This window comes from Hylobates moloch, unplaced genomic scaffold, assembly GCF_009828535.3.
Source record: "Hylobates moloch isolate HMO894 unplaced genomic scaffold, HMol_V3 SCAFFOLD_16, whole genome shotgun sequence".
Lineage (NCBI taxonomy): Eukaryota > Metazoa > Chordata > Mammalia > Primates > Hylobatidae > Hylobates > Hylobates moloch.
In genome coordinates this window covers 18,333,950-18,352,577 of record NW_026652291.1, presented here as the reverse complement: position 1 = coordinate 18,352,577, position 18,628 = coordinate 18,333,950, and the positions used below count along the sequence as shown (strand labels likewise).

The 18,628-nt window shown below is 38.2% G+C and overlaps 1 long non-coding RNA gene across 4 annotated transcripts in view; it reads left to right on the top strand.

The window, feature by feature from the left end:
* Positions 1 to 18,628, top strand: part of LOC131381576 (uncharacterized) — a 164,247-nt gene that overhangs the window by 87,204 nt on the left and 58,415 nt on the right. For 2 of the 4 annotated variants that reach the window (XR_009210407.1, XR_009210408.1), the window contains exon 3: positions 3,265 to 3,452. The exons of the other annotated variants lie outside the window; for them this stretch is intronic. This is a non-coding gene — a long non-coding RNA (uncharacterized LOC131381576). The remainder of the gene's footprint in view (positions 1 to 3,264; positions 3,453 to 18,628) is intronic. 4 annotated transcript variants of the gene reach the window in all.

Here is an 18,628-nt window from a genome sequence, read left to right as displayed (position 1 = left end):
AGATGGGCTTCCTTGCTCCTCAGCTTGCAGACAGCCTATTGTGGGACTTCACTTTGTGATTTTGCAAGTCAATACTCCTTGATAAACTCCCCTTCATATATATATATATATCTTATGAGTCCTGTCCCTCTAGAGAACTCTAATACAACCTTCTTACTATGTATGAGAGAGGGAAGATGCCCAGAGACTGGCTATGGATACACCCTCATTTGCCTGTATCTAAGGTTATCACCAAAACCGTAGGAATGAGGTGTCCATTGTGATATAGTTTGGGTCTGTATTCCCACCCAAATCTCATGTTGAAATGTAATTCCCAGTACTGGAGGTGGGGACTGGTGGGAGGTGATTAGATCATGGGGGTATGGTTTAGCACCATCCCCCTAGTGCTGTTCTCATGATAGAGTTCTCAGCAGATCTAGTTGTTTAAAAGTGTGTGGCACCTCCCACCTCCTGTCTTTCTCTTCCTCCTGCTCTGGCCATAGCCTGCTTCCCCTTCACCTTCCATGATGACTGTAAGTTTCCTGAGGTCTCCCCAGAAGCCAAGCAGATGCCAGCATCATGCTTCCTGTACAGCCTGCAGAACCGTGAGCCAATTACACCTCTTTTCTTTCTAAATTACCCAGTCTCAGGTATTTCTCCATAACAATGCAAGAACAAACAGTACACATAGCTAGAAAATGCCTTTACACATGGATAGAAATTGCCTGTAGGTAGAGAATCAAGGGACTCAAGGAAAGAGATAAAGAAACCTTATCAGCAGAATAACCACACAATCAGCAATCCTGATGGAGAAACTGACAATAATTGGGTAAATATTTCCATGAAGCTGAAGAGGACAGAATGATGAATCTCAGAAGGGAAAACGAGGCCTGCCCTATAATACTACCAGAGTAGAAGGAATAACAGAGGGCACAGAAGCAGCTATTAACTTTGATGACTGTAGAGAGAAAGCAGTGGGCTTGGAAGTTTGGACACAGAGCTAGACTCCTGTTCCACAGGAGGAATAAATTCTTTCCAACACAGGATTGCTTATTTGATTTGTTTTTGTAGCCTGCAAATAAAACATTCCATATGTTTCTGATTGTGAGTGAAATGGAGGGGAAAATAAAACATCCTACTTTCAAAGTGGGATCCAAATGTTCTCAAATGTCTCCTTCCATGGAAGGGTATTCTATCACAGTCTCTAGAAATACTAGGATGGACGAGGTGCACAATTCATAAAGAATTTCTACAGGTGTCTAAGCAATACAGTTATTTTCTGAAGCTTATCTAAACTCTTCTGTTTTTTTGTATGGGGAAGTATAATTAAAAAAATATTTGAAAATAGATTGATTGCATGTAATGTTCAATTTAAGAATTGTGATGACTAACACTTCTCATTAGTATGTGAAAATGCAAATTTCAGATAACACCAACAGACTTATGCTTAGGACATAAATAAAATCGAAAACAGGGAAATGCTGAGACATCAGAAAAGTGCCCCATGTAGTCATTTTTCTTCCCCTTCAACTATTTTATTTTCTTATTTGAGTAAAAAACACTTATTGCCAATAATTGGGAAGACAGGCTGTATTATATTTTAATGTGTTTTTTAAATTTTTTTTTAGCTAAAGATATTGCAAGCCACTTTCTAGTCCAAGATTGTCTAAGTCCTAACTCATGCCTTATTCTCATTTTTATGGATTGCAATCTTATATGTAAATAACTTATTTAAAAATATTTTGGTACATGATGTGTGGGAAGGCCCTAACTTGATTTTTTCCAAGTAACAAAATTGAAATCATCTATCCCTTTACTAATGGTTTTCAATGGTTCTCTAAGGACATTAGATGGAAGTTAATTATTTCAGGGAGCATTTCCAGGCTGCTGCTGTTTGTACACCAATCTGGCTGTCAATTCTTGGGTCTTCACTATCTGTTGCCTGGGCCAGAATGCAGTGGCACGATCTCGGCTCACTGCAACCTCCACCTCCTGGGTTCAAGCACTTCTCCTGCCTCAGACTCTCTAGTAGCTGGGATTACAGGCACCTGCCACCACACCCAGCTAATTTTTGTATTTTTAGTAGAGACAGGGTTTCACCGTGTTGACCAAGCTGGTCTGGAACTCCTGACCTCAGGTGAATCACCTGCCTCAGCCTCCCACAGTGGGGATTACAGGCGTGAGCCACTGCACATGGACTCTATTCACTGTCTTTTTATAATGCTTTTAAGCAGCTCACTTAAAAAGTCTCACTACATTGTCTTTACAATGTTTTATCTTAGTTATGTATTACCTCAAAGGTCTGATAAAAATATTTTGTCCAATTTTAAAATATTACATGGCAATACAATAATTAAATTTGTGACTGACTAGAGAATATTGATAAAATTAAATGCTGTAGCCAGGCTGATCTCCTATGGCTCCCAGTATAGCCAGGAATGTTCCATTTAGGTTTCCCTCTGTCTTGGACACTCTTCCCCCAGATATTGACAAATCTTGTTCCCTCTGTAGTCTCAGTTTTCCCTGACCACCTATTATCAAATAGCACTACCCCCTCCTCTCCAACCTCTTGGTTGGCTTTATTTTTTTTGCATATCAATTATTACTGACATTTCTGTTATACGATTATTCATTTATTTTTTGTTTTTCCTGAAAGAACTCAACGTCCATGAAAAAGAGGAATTTTGTCTGTTTACTGATAATTCCTCAGCTCCCAGAATAGTGCCTGGCACATCAAAAAATATATATATTTGAAACAGAGTCTCACTCTGTTGCCCAGGCTGGAGTACAGTGGCACAATCTCGGCTCACTGCAGCTTCTGCTTCCCGGCTTCAAGTGATTCTCCCACCTCAGCCTCCCGAGTGTTCGGGACTACAGGCATACGCCACCATCCCTGGTTAATTTTTGTATTTTTAGTAGAGATAGGGTTTCGCCATGTTGGCCAGGATGGTCTCGAACTCCCGGCCTCAAGTGATCTGCCTGCCTTGGCTTCCCAAAGTGCTGGGATTACAGGCGAGAGCCACCGTGCCTGGCCAAAAGTTCTTAATAAATATATATTCTAGAAACAAGTCGTTGAACTTGAATGCTCCCTAGATTCAATGGATTGTGATTCCTAAATGAGGTCACTTTAGTCATCAGATCCACAGCCTCCACATTTACAACAGCAATTCTCTAAATCATTCCTGATTTTCTCCGCATGGGTATATGAAGTGGGCAGTTGCTTCACATTTAACTATTCACTGCCTGCAACTCAAATATCCTCCATTCCATGTAACTCTCCCATAGGTCTTTGGAGTCTATGCCTGAAATGACCACACTTAACCAAGAATAGATTTTTCCCAAAGAGTGTTTCCAAGAGCCCTTCCTGAATTTCAAACAATAAACGTAGTGTTTATGACGCACCTATTGGAAATCATGCTGGAAATATCCTGTAAATAAATCATCTCTTTTGATCTTCACAACAGTCCTACAAGGTATGTTGCATCAATTCCTACATTATTAGATGGAAAATCAGAGTTGAAATAAGTGGTTCAAGTTGACATAATTAGCATGGAGCTTGTCCAAGATTCGGACATAATGAACAAAGTTCAAAGACAGATGTTTTTCTATTTTCTCTTTCTCTCTCTTTGTAAAGGAGCTATTAACCACAATTAGCCAAACTGAAAAGTTTGAGGGCACAGCCAGCAGAACTACCCTAACTTTTGACACCAACTGAAAGTTCAGGAAGTTCCTCAAATGACCCATTTACTAGAAGGACTCTAAGAACTCACTGAAGTCCATTATACTCACAGTTACAGTGCATTACAGGAAAATAATACAGAATAAAATCAGCCAAAGGAAGAGACACCTAGGTCAGAGTCTGAGAGGGCTTCAAACATGAATATTCCCTTGTCATCTTCCATGGAATTAGGATACATTATTTTCCCAACATTAATGTGTGACAATATTTATAGAGTATTGCCAACCAGATAAACTCTGGAGCTTCTATGTGCAGAGATTTCATTGGAGTTCTATGACATGGGCATGACTGATTGATTGCACACGTGGTGAATTATATTGTATGATCCAAAGCCCCTACCTTAAATCACACAGGAGCTCTTTGTGGTGTGGTTAGGCCTCCTCCTAATATTATCAGGTCTTACCGACTCCACCCTGAGCTCCTGTGCCGCAAGCCCCCTCCCTAAACAAAGGTGCTTTTATCAGATATGAAGTGATCTCCTAGAAGTTGAGGCCAATCGCCAGACCTCTCTTTGAGCAAGACCAAATTCTTTACTACACAGAACTTGATTCATTTACGCAGCTTTCAACATCTTTTAAAGACAATATGGCCCATTTTTATGACTAGGGTGCTTTGCCAAATTGTACAAATAAACTTAAACTTGTGGACTCAGAGAAGTCCTGCAACAGACTGGAGACAGGGTGACACACACACACACAGAGACCACAGATTTGATCATCACATCAGCTGTTACACCAAGCGCCATGCTCCATCTTTCAAAGCTTGTTATAGGCTTGGCAGGTTTTTGGTTACTAAGCTGAGAAAAACCTCAGAAGACAGCAAAAGTGAAACATCAGGACTGTAAACTACTAATTGCCAATTCTATATGTTTGCAAGGCAAACAACGGGGCGGAATATCAGTGGTGAGAGATTGCTGAAGTTTGTACTTACGTAGCTAGTAGAAAAATAAAATTATGTAAAATCATTCTTCTCTCTAATCCTGTCCCCATCCCCAAATCAAGAATCCTTAATGTAAAGATTAAGGAGCCCTGAATTTAAATCCTCAGTCTTTGAAGCACTTGGTCTATATGTTTATGTAACCTACCTAACCCTGTCTCTATGTTTTGGGAATATGAGAATGATAGGTAAAGTAATATTATGCATTATAAAAATGATTGACTTACACTCTTCACCAGCCACATGTTTGTTGCTCAGCATGTTGTTCAATCTTTTTTATTCTGTTTTTCCTTTTTCTTTTCTTTCCTTTTTTTTTTTTGAGATGGAGTTTCACTCTTGTTGCCCAGGCTGGAGTGCAATGGCGCCATCTTGGCTCACCGCAATCTCTGCCTCCCAGGTTCAAGCAATTCTTCTGCTTCAGCCTCCCAAGTAGCTGGGATTACAGGCATGTGCCACCACGCCCAGCTAATTTTTTTGCATTTTTAGTAGAGACGGGGTTTCACCATGTTGGTCAGGCTGGTCTCAAACTCCTGACTTCAGGTGATCTGCCTGCCTTGGCCTCCTGAACTGTTGGGATTACAGGCATAAGCCACCGTGCCAGCCAATCCTGTTTTTCTATAACGTCCCAAACTCATAAGGTCTTCATCACAGAATAAGCGTTCAATGTATGTTTTCTACTATTATTTTTACTAAAGCATTGGGATGAAGTGAAAACCAGTTGGTTAAATCACACTGTAAACATCCTGTATATAGTCTCTTTTGAGCCTCACAATTCTGCCAGGTATGTTGTATCAATTCCTATATTATTAGATGGAGAATCCGAGCTTTTACACCTGTTAAATACATCTAATCCAAAATGGTTTACTGTCTACTGAGTTTAAAATCAGCCAGAAATACTACTACAGATTTTTTGAGAAACAGTTTCTGAAGTAAATATCAAAGCGTCCTTATCACCAGCTAGTGTAAACCAAAAAGACAGCAAAAATTTGAAAAAAAGAAAGAAAGAAAGAAAAATCTATAGAAATGCAGGTGTAATGAATGGTTAATAGTACTGCCCCTTTTCTAATATTCCCAGTGGTTTCCATGGTGGTGGATCTCAATGAGAAGGAAAAAGAATATTACATTCTTGTTTTCTGAATAACTGAATAGGGAACCATTAGAATTTTTGTTTAATCCACGAAGGAGATAGAATTAAGAATACAATGTAGCTAAAGGGGGATTACACAGAGGTAGTTAACAGAGGTAGTTAACCTTCTCAGAAAGTCTTTTACTTTTTTAAATCTGTTGCTCATTAGCCGCTGTTTTTTTGTGTTTTTTTTTTTTTTAAATCTCTTTTCTTTATTCCTTTTTTGGTGAAGATTTGTTGCTATAATCATTTCGCTAAATGCTCTGAAGTAAAGTAAAAGTAGAAATAGTTTGTTGGCAGAAATACATAATTAAATGTGTCCATTCATAAATACGAATAAGAATAAAAATAATAAATACTATGATATTCATGATATATAATATACTTAATTTAAATATTATAGTACAAATTACGTATGTTATAGTGTATATATTATATTTACAAATTTACATGGTTATATAGTAATAAATGTTATTATGACTTTAATTTCTATTGAATATTTCATATGTAATTCATACTGTACGTATGCTAGCTCTTTAATTTTGCTCCTAGATAATTTTGTTACCCTCAATTTATAGAGACACAAATATTCTGAGTGAAGAAATGATTTTTTTAGAGTCACCCACAGAAATTGCAGAGCTAATATGTGAATCCTGGTCTCTGACAGAAAAGTTCATAATCTTACCAATGTTCATGTTGATGATGATAAAAGAGAAGCAAATCAACAATAATTGCTATCATATCTTGAATGCTTAACATATGCCGCAAATGCTAATACAGTATGCACTGTGCTAAATACTTTACTTCCATTGTCTAAGGAAATAGTCTCAGAGAAATCAAATGATTTCATCAAGTTTGTAGTTAGGGACTTTCCAGTGTATGCCGTATCTTAAGACTTTTCTTCAATTTAATGATCTCCCTGTTATTCTGAAGAAACTGTGTACATTTCTGGTGACAAGATTCTTTCCTTGACAACACTTTGACCAGGCTCCTCTGAGCTCCCTCTTTGACTAGGCCAACACTTGAGCTCCTTTGTTCTTTCTTATAGAGTCCAGCTGTGCAAAGAGTGCATCCTACTAAGTGGGTTCAGCAAGACCCATCTCCACCCTCAATATCTGATCACCCTCAATATCTGATTGGGTTCCTCATCCTCCCCCATCACCCAGGTGATATGTGATTACCTTGGCCTGCCTTCAGCAAGAATCCTGTTAGGTGGGTTTAGGTAGAATCTCCCCTTATGTCTGATACTCTCTTTTAATAATTTTCCATTCACCAGATCATTACTCTGGTTCTTGGCTATACATTTCTTGTTGCATTTAGAATTAAGCTTGAGTCTATCTTGATACTTTTTTTTTGCCTTTACCGTAGGTTTTTGTTGTTGTTGTTGTTGTTTTCTGAATAAAATCTGTTTTTATTTTATTTAACTTTAACTACTGTCCAGCTCTGGTTTTTCTTTAGCACTCTCAGGTGAGAGGTGTCAAGATTCTCACTATTATGAAAGATTAGAGGCCAAAAATTGAAAAGACCTTACTTCTGTAATTAACAAGCCATGATTTTATTGCTGATCTGACACATTTATGACCAGCTTTGAGGGCTGAGTCAAGTTATTTGATTCCTCTATGCTTGGAATTTTGTTGTCAATAAAGAAATAAAGTAAATTTGTGTTAGAGTACAGCTGTAAGTGACATTCACTATATCTCAATGTTGAGGAGTTTAGGCACGCTTGTGCAATGGATGCTGTTATTGCTCAGCTGCATTGCTTTCGAAAACTGTATTATCACACAGTAGGATGAAAGCAGCATATTATCTAAGAGAAGTAGAAGAGCCAGAACCTGGAATCTGCCCTGACGTGATTTCTTGCAAAATTTCATTTGTTCTTATCTGAGTATGTAATCTGGGCCTCCATAAGGGCCTTATTAACATTGATTTCTTATCGATCTGTCGCATGCCAATGTTCACTTGCAATGTACTTGACATTTGGCTATCAGAAAAAAAGGGAATTGGCAGAAATGTGTCAACTTAACTTTTGACCAAAACGCTATGTAATTGAACGGGAAAGCAATGTTAACGTTATGCATCTGATTCCAGTTCATGTACTCAATGGGCTAACATTTTAGAGCACCGACCCTTAAAATTCTAATGCATGTCAAATCGGTATGTAAATATCAGCAATTCTGGGGAGATTTGCAATGTACAGCCCTATGCTAATGAGCAATATCTCAAGGAGCTGGAGGTTTTTCTTTTCCTCTGTGATATGAATTGGAAAATTGGAAAGCAGGTCAACTTACAAAGTTGTTTGGAGACTGTGAGCTGTTTGTTAATAGATGCATAGTGCCTAGACTATGTAGGACCTAGAATCGTATACCAGTGACAATAAATAGCAGATAAATATTAATTCCTTTCACAGCCACTTCGTTATCTCCAATGATAATAAAAAAAATTAAACAGCATTAATTCCCAAATAATAAAACTCAGATATAGAGTTAACTAAGGGAAAATATAAAACACGCACGCTTTATATTCAAGGGCAGAAAAGTGTTCTTATTCAGCTTATTTGGGAAACTTGCAAGTTTAGAAACGAAAATGTTCTCCTCTTTTCAAAAGCATGACTTGATGTTTGTCCTTGGTCTTTATCTGTGAACAGGCAAAAGCATCATTTAAAGTATGCGTTTTACTCATTGTCCTGTATTCAAAATACTTTCATTATAGAACGGCTGATACTCCTACTGGGAATAGTTGAGGAACTCATCGTGATCTAATCCATTCTAACGTGCTCTAGTCCCAGTGCTGTTATTTGTTCTGTGTAAAGTTTCTTAAGCTCCATGTACTATCAAAAGGAATAAGACATAACTCATTCTTCTAAATGTTATCATGAGAACTAAACATAAAATGCTTTAGCAAACAGAAAGCACTGTGTAGAGATAAGTAATACGATTAGCAGTATCATTCATTTATAGTTTGCAACACAACAAACAATGCTGCCCCTCCAAAGTTTGAAAGGCATCTTGTCTTCGGTCAATGGAAGTATTCTGGAAAGGAGCTCCTCCACATTTAAATTATATTTTTAAAGCAGCCTATTAAAATGTCTTTGAAAAGTTTACACTGCAGTTTTTCTTGCATATATGGATCTTTTCCTCTTGTAAAATCCCAGGGCATTTCAAATAAGGAAAGGTCATTTAGCTCATCTGGACGATTATAGCTGCGATCCATTTCCCCTACAAGAAGCAAGGGAAACGTTTCTCAATGTGTATCAGAGAAAAAAACTCTTAGACCATTAGGACTAAAGCACTGCATATGCCACAAGCACTAGACACCTAATTTCATCACAGACGATTGATGATTCTGCCCTCCGGGCAGAATCAAGCCCGGGATACTGGGACTCAGTGCTTCAGTAGGGAGGCAGGTTCACCGCAGCCTTCATCCAGTTCAAAAAATATTTTATTGACACATAGAGCATTCAGAGTCATAAAAATATATCATGTTTATCACTGCTTTTATGGCATGCATAGATATGACACAGGGGCATTGAGCCATACAGCATTAGACAAGTGTTTATTTCACCCTGAGCTGCTGGGAAGAATACAGAGCTCAGCTTCTATCCCAGGAGTGGAGCCAATAGGACAGATTTCATCAGAAATAAGCATTTAAGAAAAACACAAAAATCAATGCAGATGCATGTATCAGTGAAGTGTCCTGATTGGGGTTTTCTACGTGTTAAACAAGCCTGTTCCTGATATATTAGTGCACATTTCTGCCAAAGGCATTAGATTGCTAAACTGGAGATTTTGAAAAAATGATCATCTTTCGTGGATGTGGGAATACAGCCAGAAAATTTACCTTTAAGCACTTTAACTAACACCCGTAGTTTATGATTACATTATCACCCAGACTCTGATATATATTTTTATAGAGAGCTATTTCCTGAAGAATTATGATCCAAGACATTTGGTTTTTGAGTTACCAAGTGGACGGTTAAATGTGGATCTAGATTTAACAAACGCGAAGCCCTCCATTATCTAAAGCCAGGTTAGGGCAAAGTTGGAGGGACAGAGTGTTACAATGAGAACAGAGAGTAGACTGATATTTGCATATAAATGACAAATGTAAGTAGGTGGAAAGGAAGCATTAAGAAATTTGCATCTGATTTAAGCCTTGTCCTTATTCAGCAGATTGCAAGTGTCACAACTTGTTGGGCTGTTAGAAAGGTAGCCAGGGGTGAAGACAATGTTGGAAGAGATGAAGGGAAATGAAGTCTTTATAAACAGGGACATGCACATCAAGTGCTCAGAGAAAGTTTCAAGGCCTTCCCTCTGAGTGATTACACCCCTGGCCTGGCTAACTGTTTAGCTCTCTTGGAGGCAGAGAAACTCTCCTTTTACATTATACTACCCTAGGGCTATCTAACTTCTACCTGCTTCTGAAAAGGTTACTATTTTTTTCCTGTGAAACAGCATCATAGTGTTTTTTGTGTGTGTTAAAACACATGCATATGACTTTTTCCTCCAGGGGACTTAAACTCCTTCAAGGCAGAGACCATCTCTTTAATGTATATGTATCCCATAATTTTCACTAGTCCATAAGAGTGCAGCAAATGACATACATTAGGCCTTAAATAGTGAACAAATGAAAGAAGAAAGGAAGAAAAGCTGCAGTGCAGAATGACATTATTATAATGTTTTGTTTGGGTGCAACATGCATGAACTAAGATGCATCCTCATCAAGGGAAACTACTGAAAATAGAAAATTAATTTTATATTGAACAGTGGAGGAGAATATGGCTTCCTTAAGAAAACAAAAATAAAAATTAAACTTCCTTTGTTGTAAAACTACCTATCCAATATTCCAAATTACTCAGATTTAGCACTTGATTTTCTTTGGGTCCAAGCCAGCCATACATGATAGGGTAGGCTCTCAGTATCAGACAGACAGCCTCATGTCACAGTATATAGCAAGAAAAGGTTTTGTGTCAGGAAAAATAAAGATATACATTATTTTGTTTCACTGTGTTTAAAATCTGGTATCAGATGCCATATAATGAGCTAGGCAATAGCAGGTTCCTTTTGTAATAACCTGGCAAGACATATTGAATTCTCTTCTGTATTCCAAAATGAGACATGCATGGAAAGAATTGTTCAGCTCCTTTGCGCTATGGAGTCATTTACCTGTTCAGGATGGCTTGCTGGAGGATTGTAAAGAATGGCAGGCAGGCACTTTTCCCTTGGTGGAACAATTGCTCACGTAGAGTTTAACTTGTCTCTGTAGCTTCCAACATACTTCTGAAGTGTGCTACTTAGAGGAGAAAAAAAAAGGTGTTTTCAACCCAGAGGTATAAAAAGAAAAAGAAAGAAAAAATGATGTATGTTTCATCCCACCTAATCTATCCTATTTTAAAGCAGCAGTGTTTAAAGAGAAGAGCCCTAGCGGCATACTAGTCAGTGTCTTGGCTGGCAGAGTGCAAAGCGGTACCATGAAGTTCTGTCATTTTCCTGCTGTCTAACCTTGGGTAACTTACTTAACTTCTCTGTTGCTCCATTTCTTCATCTGTAAAAAGGGGGATAATAAGATCTTTCTTTCTTAGGAACAAAAGAGTTGACACCTATATAGTCCTTGAAGAGTGCCTGTCTCATAGTAAGTGCTCCGTGTGTTAAATACTGTTCCTGAGGCCAAAACGGTGGTTTGGCAGCCTTGGACAAAATGTGTTTTTTCTGTTTCTTTTGCATCTCATTCGTGATGTGACACAACAGCTATCTACTTCAAATTCTTCTTTTCAGTCAAACCCACTGCAATTATTTCCCAATTCATAGTGACTTCTTTACTCACATCTTCCAAAATGACAAGGTTCCTATTGAAAGTATGAGTATCTGGCCAGGTGCAGTGGCTCATACTTGTAATCCCAGCCCTTTAGGCGGCCAAGGCGGGCAGATCATGAGGTCAGGAGTTTGAGACCAGCCTGACCAACATGGTGAAACCCGGTCCTTACTAAAAATACAAAAAATTAGTCGGGTGTGGTGGCACGCACCTGTAATCCCCACTACTCAGGAAGTTAAGGCAGGAAGGATCACTTGAACCTGGGTGGCAGAGGTTGCAATGAGCCGAGATCGTGCCATTGCACTCCAGCCTGGGTGACAGAGCGAGACTCTGTCTCAAAAAAGAAAAAAAAATTGTATGAGTATCCAGCATCTATGAAACACTTATCAACCACTTAGGAAATCTGCTGAAACAACTTCAGTGAGTCTTCTCTGCCCACTGAATGAAGTTTCAACTCCTTAGGCTTAGATTCTAGTATTTACAGCTCTGATAAAGTAGTCCTCAGCTTTTCCATCCAAATTCTCCTGCTGCTTCCATCCTCCCTCTTAACCTACAGCCAATGCAGCCTGCTTATTATTCTTCACACCTAGGCTGTGTATGTGACCTGTGTTTCTCTCTTTCCTTTCTCTTTCTTTCTTTTCTTTCTTTCTTTCTTTCTTTCTTTCTTTCTTTCTTTCTTTCTTTCTTTCTTTCTTTCTTTCTCTCTCTTTCTCTCTTTCCTCTTTTTTAAGACACAGTGTGATGGTTAATATTGAGTGTCAACTTGATTGGATTGAAGTATGCAAAGTATTATTCCTGGATGTGTCTGTGAGGGTGTTGCCAAAGGAGATTAACATTTGAGTCAGTGGACTGGGAGAGGCAGACCCACCCTCAATCTGGGTGGGCACCATCTAATTAGCTGCCAGCCCGGCTAGGATAAAAGCAGACAGAAAAATGTGGAAGGACGAGATGACTGAGTCTTCTGGCCTCCGTCTTTCTTCTGTGCTGGATGCTTCCTGTCCTTGAATATCAGACTCCAAGTTCTTCAGCTTTTGGACTCTTGGACCTACACAAGTGGTTTGCCAGGGGCTCTCAGGCCTTCAGCCACAGACTGAAGGCTGCACTTTCAGCTTCCCTACTTTTGACGTTTTTGGACTTGGATTGGCTTTCTTGCTCCTCAGCTTGCACATGGTATACTGTGGGACTTTACCTCATGATCGTGTGAGTCAATACACCTTAATAAACTCCCTTTCATATATACATCTGTCCTATTAGTCCTGTCCCTCTAGAAAACCCTAATACAGACAGAGTCTCACTCTGCTGCCCAAGCTGACGTGCAGTGTTGCAATCATAGCTCACTGCAACCTCAAATGCCTGGACTCAAGTGATCTTCCCATCTCAGCTTTTCAAGTAGCTGGGACTACAGGTGCATGCCACCACGTCTGGTTAATTTTTCTATTTTTTGTAAAGATGGGGTCTCGCTCTGTTGCCAAGGCTGCCATCCTCCCACTCAGCTTCCCAAAGTGCTGGAATTATAGGCGTGAGCCGCCACACACCGACTTCTGTTTTTTTGTACCTGAAAGGGCTATTCTGTACGCTTACATTGGTTCAATTCTTGCCTTTTCTTTAAGGCTAAACTTACGTATGTTATTTCCTATGAGAGCTTGTTCTCGATTCACCCAGGCCGAAAGAATCACTTCCCCCTCCAGATTTCGATATCATTTTCTCATGCCTTACAAATGGAAGGTTTTACTCTAAGGCTCACTTACTTGTGTATCCATACTACTTCCATCAATAAATCATATGCCTCCTGAGAACTGAAGCTAAAAAAAATGACACTCTCCTTGCCCACAGCAGACACTTGATAAATATTTCATGAATCAATGAATCTACCTACCTACCACACAGAAACAGGGGTTTGACAAATAGTTCCCTTTCCTAATACAGTTAGTATAGACATCTCATAATATTTATTCAGTGAATACTTATTGAGAATCAAACATCATCAGGGTTTGAGATTAAAGTCTGTGATCTTAAAGACTGGGAGACATTTGAAACCTCTTCTTGAAGGCTATATTTAAATAAATAAATAATAGTTTAATAAGCTTTAGCCTTGGACTATGTATATAGATAACTGCCTGAGGGTTAATATAATATTATATATAATCATCTATATATTCAGGCTGGCTTCACAGGAGAGGTAGGATTTAGACTGAATCCTAGAAGTTTTCCAGATGAAGTCATTGAGATTGGCAACCATGGCTCCATTGAGAATGGAGCAAAATCATGATTCAAGACAGTGAGTTATGAAAGGAGCAGGTAAATCATGATTAGAAGAGTAACTGGCATTTATTAGGCACTTATTTCATGTCAACTATTAAGCTAGGTTCCTTCATTGTCATCATAAACCTAGAAATTAGGTACAAATATTTTTCCCATTTCACCAAGAAGAAGAAACTGTAGAGTATTAGCCAGAGTTCTCCAGAGAAACAGAACAAACAAGAAAGAAGGTAAGAGGGGGTGGAGGGATAGTTGCACTCAAGTTTGAAGAAAGAATTCCCTCTTCTTTGAGAAGGGCAATTGATGAAATGAAGCTTATCTATATTATAGAGATAAACTGCTTTACTCAAACTCCATCATTTGGAATATTAATCCCACCTCAAAATCACCTTCACAGGAACATCCAGAATAGTATTTGACTAGATATCTGGGTACCATGGCCTAGCCAAGCTGATAAAATTAACCATCACATGTGGCCTGCAGAGATCAAGTCATCTTGTCATGAACACCAAGGGAAAGTTCATACAGCAAATATGAGGTTAAGCTGGGATTTAAACTTCTACTTGATGTTGCCTACTTTGCAGACCCAGGAACAGGATATATTTCTGGAAAGAGCTGGTGGGTCGTATTCAAGCCAGGCTCCTTAAGGCAAAGCTGATAGTTAGAAAATGAAAGACTAGTTACGACTGCCAAATCCGAATGCTTAGGCCAAGAGTTGGTAGTGAAGCAGAAACAGAATCAATGCAAGAACTGGAGTTGAACTAAGAAGTTGCTTTGCAATGTGTAATCGCTGTCGTGGCCAGCTGAGTGCATGAGTGCATTGGCATGTTAGCCTGGATTATAGGAGAAGTGAACTTGAAGGCAGGCTGACTAGAATCAGGAGGACTGACAACTCTACCTAGCTTGCTAGGAGTCTAAGCTAAGGATAAGAACAAAATAGCTAATGTAGATGCGAGAGAAGTTAAGTTCAAGTGCACACAGCTGGCACATGGTAGAACTCTTGCCCTTATTTGGCATCTTCATTTAGTTAGTTTAAACACTGGCCAGGTTCTCGGGTCCACTGGGCATATGAAGAAAAGGAGAGAGATATCAAGAAACATTAAGATAATCGAGAAAAAAAAATCAAGGAAGATATCCAATGAGAGATGCTAGGCAGTAGTAGTGTCCAGTAAGTTGTCAAAGCTATGAAAAGATATGTGGAAAAAAAAAATCTACATGAGAAAGTTATCCCATCCTGTGCTGATCAAAAGTACTCTACACAGGTGAAATAATACATAAAATAAAAATCAAGGTACCTACACTGATTAGCAAGTCACTACACTATGCTCCTCAGATATGTAACCTAATTTCATCCATTAAATGTCATCAAAAACAAGTATTTGTATCCTTTCTCCTTCATGAAGATTAAGTAGATTACCTAAGGGCCAGTAGCAGGTGATAATAGACATAGTATGTGAGTCCACAAATGGCCATTTCCAAATCTCATGTTATTTTTGTTTCAGTAGGGCCACCCTTTGACAAAAGAATAGTCCATGTATAGCGGTTATTTCCTGATTATTAGAGGTGAGAAGATGGCTAGTCATTAACATTAAAAAAAAAAAAAGCTCTGTCACAGGGCTGGGGGAACTTTGAAAAATGTCAGTCACCTATCTACAGGACATTAGTCTACAGATAGAACTTTTCACACATGACCTAAGAATACCTATCCACCATCCACTCTAGACTATAGAAAACCTGGCAACATCCCAAGTTTCTCTTACTTCCAGTGGAGAAACTGAGGGCTGTCCCAAGAATCTCCCCCAACTCTCTACCCTCATTGTTTCCTGTCACAGTGATTCTGTTGGCAGGAGTCTGAGTGGATGTCTTTCTGGTCCTAGGCCAGATGACTTACATGTGGGAGCTGCAAATGGCAACTCTGTGTTTAATGAGTTACTGCTAACTTTCTAATTCCTGATGAATTAGCGAGAGTCAGAGAGCAATTTCCCGTTATATTCTAGTGGATCAGAGCACAAAATATCAGCCTGCTGTGTGTATCGTTCATATCCGAAACCAGCTTTAAAAGCCCAGGTAAAGAGTTCAATAAATTTAAGGAAATTGCAATTGCTCATAAATTATAGACACTTCAGCTGTCTGTATATTTCTCTATCAGCATATAAATGACATGATGAAAGCAAGAAAACTGATTATTTTATAAACTGTAATATGGTAATATAGTTAGAAAATTTCCAAAAAGTAATTTAAACTTCCAAGTTAACTGATAGGAAACTGTTACTGAAAATCATCATATATTTCCACTCTCTAAAAAAAATCTGTGTAAAGACTATTACTTTCCATTTTTTAAAAAAAAAACCTCTTTTACTTTTCATGTCTGCATTGCCTGATTATGACATAAAATAATTTTATGATAAGTATGAGCTATCAGAGAAGGCAAAGGAATCTTCCTCTATTTGTATCTTCAGGAAAAGAATACAGAAATACATGTAATGTTTACACAATCACATGCCCAAAGACCAGCCTCTGAACCACTATATATAATAGCAAATATTTGGGGGGCAACAATTATGTGCTAGACTAGGGATCCAAAGCGATGAAATTATAATGCCTACTCCAACCGAAGGCAAAACATGGAAGAAAGAGAAATAATCAAGCAGGCAGTTTTATGCATTTTAACAGTGCATTCAACATAAATAGAATAGATGGATGGATGAATGGATAATAGAATAAGAATTGCTGTCATGGATGTTTACAGTTCAATGTCCTTTCTAAGTTCATATGTTGAATCCCTAATCCCCAGTTTGACTACATTTGGATATAAGATCTTTTAGGGGGTAATTAAGGTTAAATGAGGTCATAAGAATGAGGTACTAATCCAATAAGACAGGTTTCTTATAAGAAGAGAGAGAAACACCAGAGCGCTCTTGTGCTCTCTCTCTCTCCCTCCCTCCCTTCATGTGCACAGAGGAAAGTCCATGTGAGGGTCATAGCAAGACTGTGGTCATTGATAAGCCAGAGAGAGAGAGGCCTCACCAGAAACCAACTCTGCTAGGGCCTTAATCTTGGACTTCTGGCCTCCAGACCTGTGAGAAAATGAATTTTCATTGTTTAAGTCATCCAGTCATTGGTATCTTGTTATGCCAGACTGAGCAGAGTCCTACAGATAGATAGGTAGATAGCACCGTGAAATCAGAGAATGGGTTATGTAAATCTCTACTCGGGTAACAAGGAAGACTTGAAAGCGAAATTCAATATTTTTTTCCTCTTTGATTTGCTTAATTTATAAATGCAATACATACTCCTTGTAACTTTGCAACAACATAGAAGGCATATAAAATTTGCAAATATGTAAGTGTTCTATTTGTGCGTGACTCTTAAAGAGGTCAGTTGAATTTTTCCAGGTCACTTTAAGGGAGCTGATTTGCAAGGGACAGAGGGTATTCCATATGGGAATGCTGGAAGGTAACACAATTGGAGCAAAATGAAGGGCATGTGCAAAAGCTGAGATGAAAAAGCAGAAAGGAATGAAGCAGAACCTCTCACATAAACTGGCAGCAGGTGTGTGTTCAAGGGTGCCATCCATCAGGCCATCAGCTTATATGTGAAATGGCGGGAACCAAGTCATGAAGGCACTATATGGGAAATTGGACTAGAGATAGGAATAGACAGTCCAAAGAAAATAAAATAGCTTATAAACACAGGAAGAGATCCTTAACTTCACTCAAAATTAGAAAAACACAAATTAAAACTACATTAAGACACCAGTTGTCATCTTTCTGATTGTCAAAACTCTAAAATTTTTATGAAGTACTTTCTTGAGGAGGCTGTGTAAATACAGCACACTTAGACATTGCTGTTGGGAATGCAAAATGGTACAACCTTATGCAGGGGAATTTGAAAATAGCTAGTAATATTATGTAAACAGTTGCCCTTTGACCAAGCATTTCTACTTCTGGGAATATATCATAAAGATACACTGGTGGAATATAAAAACATATATAAACAAGGAATTCAGTGTAGTATTTTTTGTAAAGGTAAAATACTGGAAATGATCTAAATATTTGCCAATGAAGAACTAGTTAATAAACCATGGTACATCTGCACTATGGAATACCCTGAAGCTGTAATAGAAATAAGAAATGATTCTGTATAATACAGGTGATCACCAGGATCTACTAATAAGTGAAAAATTAAGCAAAGTGAAGGAAAGAATATTTAGTGAGTTATCATTTTTCCTAACAGTTTGGAATATATAGAGAATATCCATATATATCCATATATATATATATATATACATGTTTGCTTATATTTTAAAAAATGAAAGGATGAACAACACCAACAAAATTAAATGGCTACCATCAGGGGCCATTTTGCAGGGAACTAGAATGGAAGCTGAATGCTTTTGAAGATAACTTTTGTAAATATTTGAAAAGATCCAAATATTTGACATTTATAACAATAAATGAATAGGACAAAACATAAAATTTGGAAGAAAAAAGAAATGAAAGAACCTAACTATATATAAGTTAGCTATCATAACCACACAAAATGGAACCATTCCATGTCACTTTAACTAGCATTCATATTGGGATATCTCCTAAGGTAAAACAGTAGAAAACAAAAAACAAACAAACAAAAACCTCCTACTTTTAGTAATCATCAAGTCATCATATTGATGTCGAAGCTAGAAGTGAGTCTATGCTAAGTATATTGGCAAATGAAGAAAGTGAATAATTATATTGGTGTTCTTGACAGCTATGATTTTGGCATGGGGGAAAGACATATTG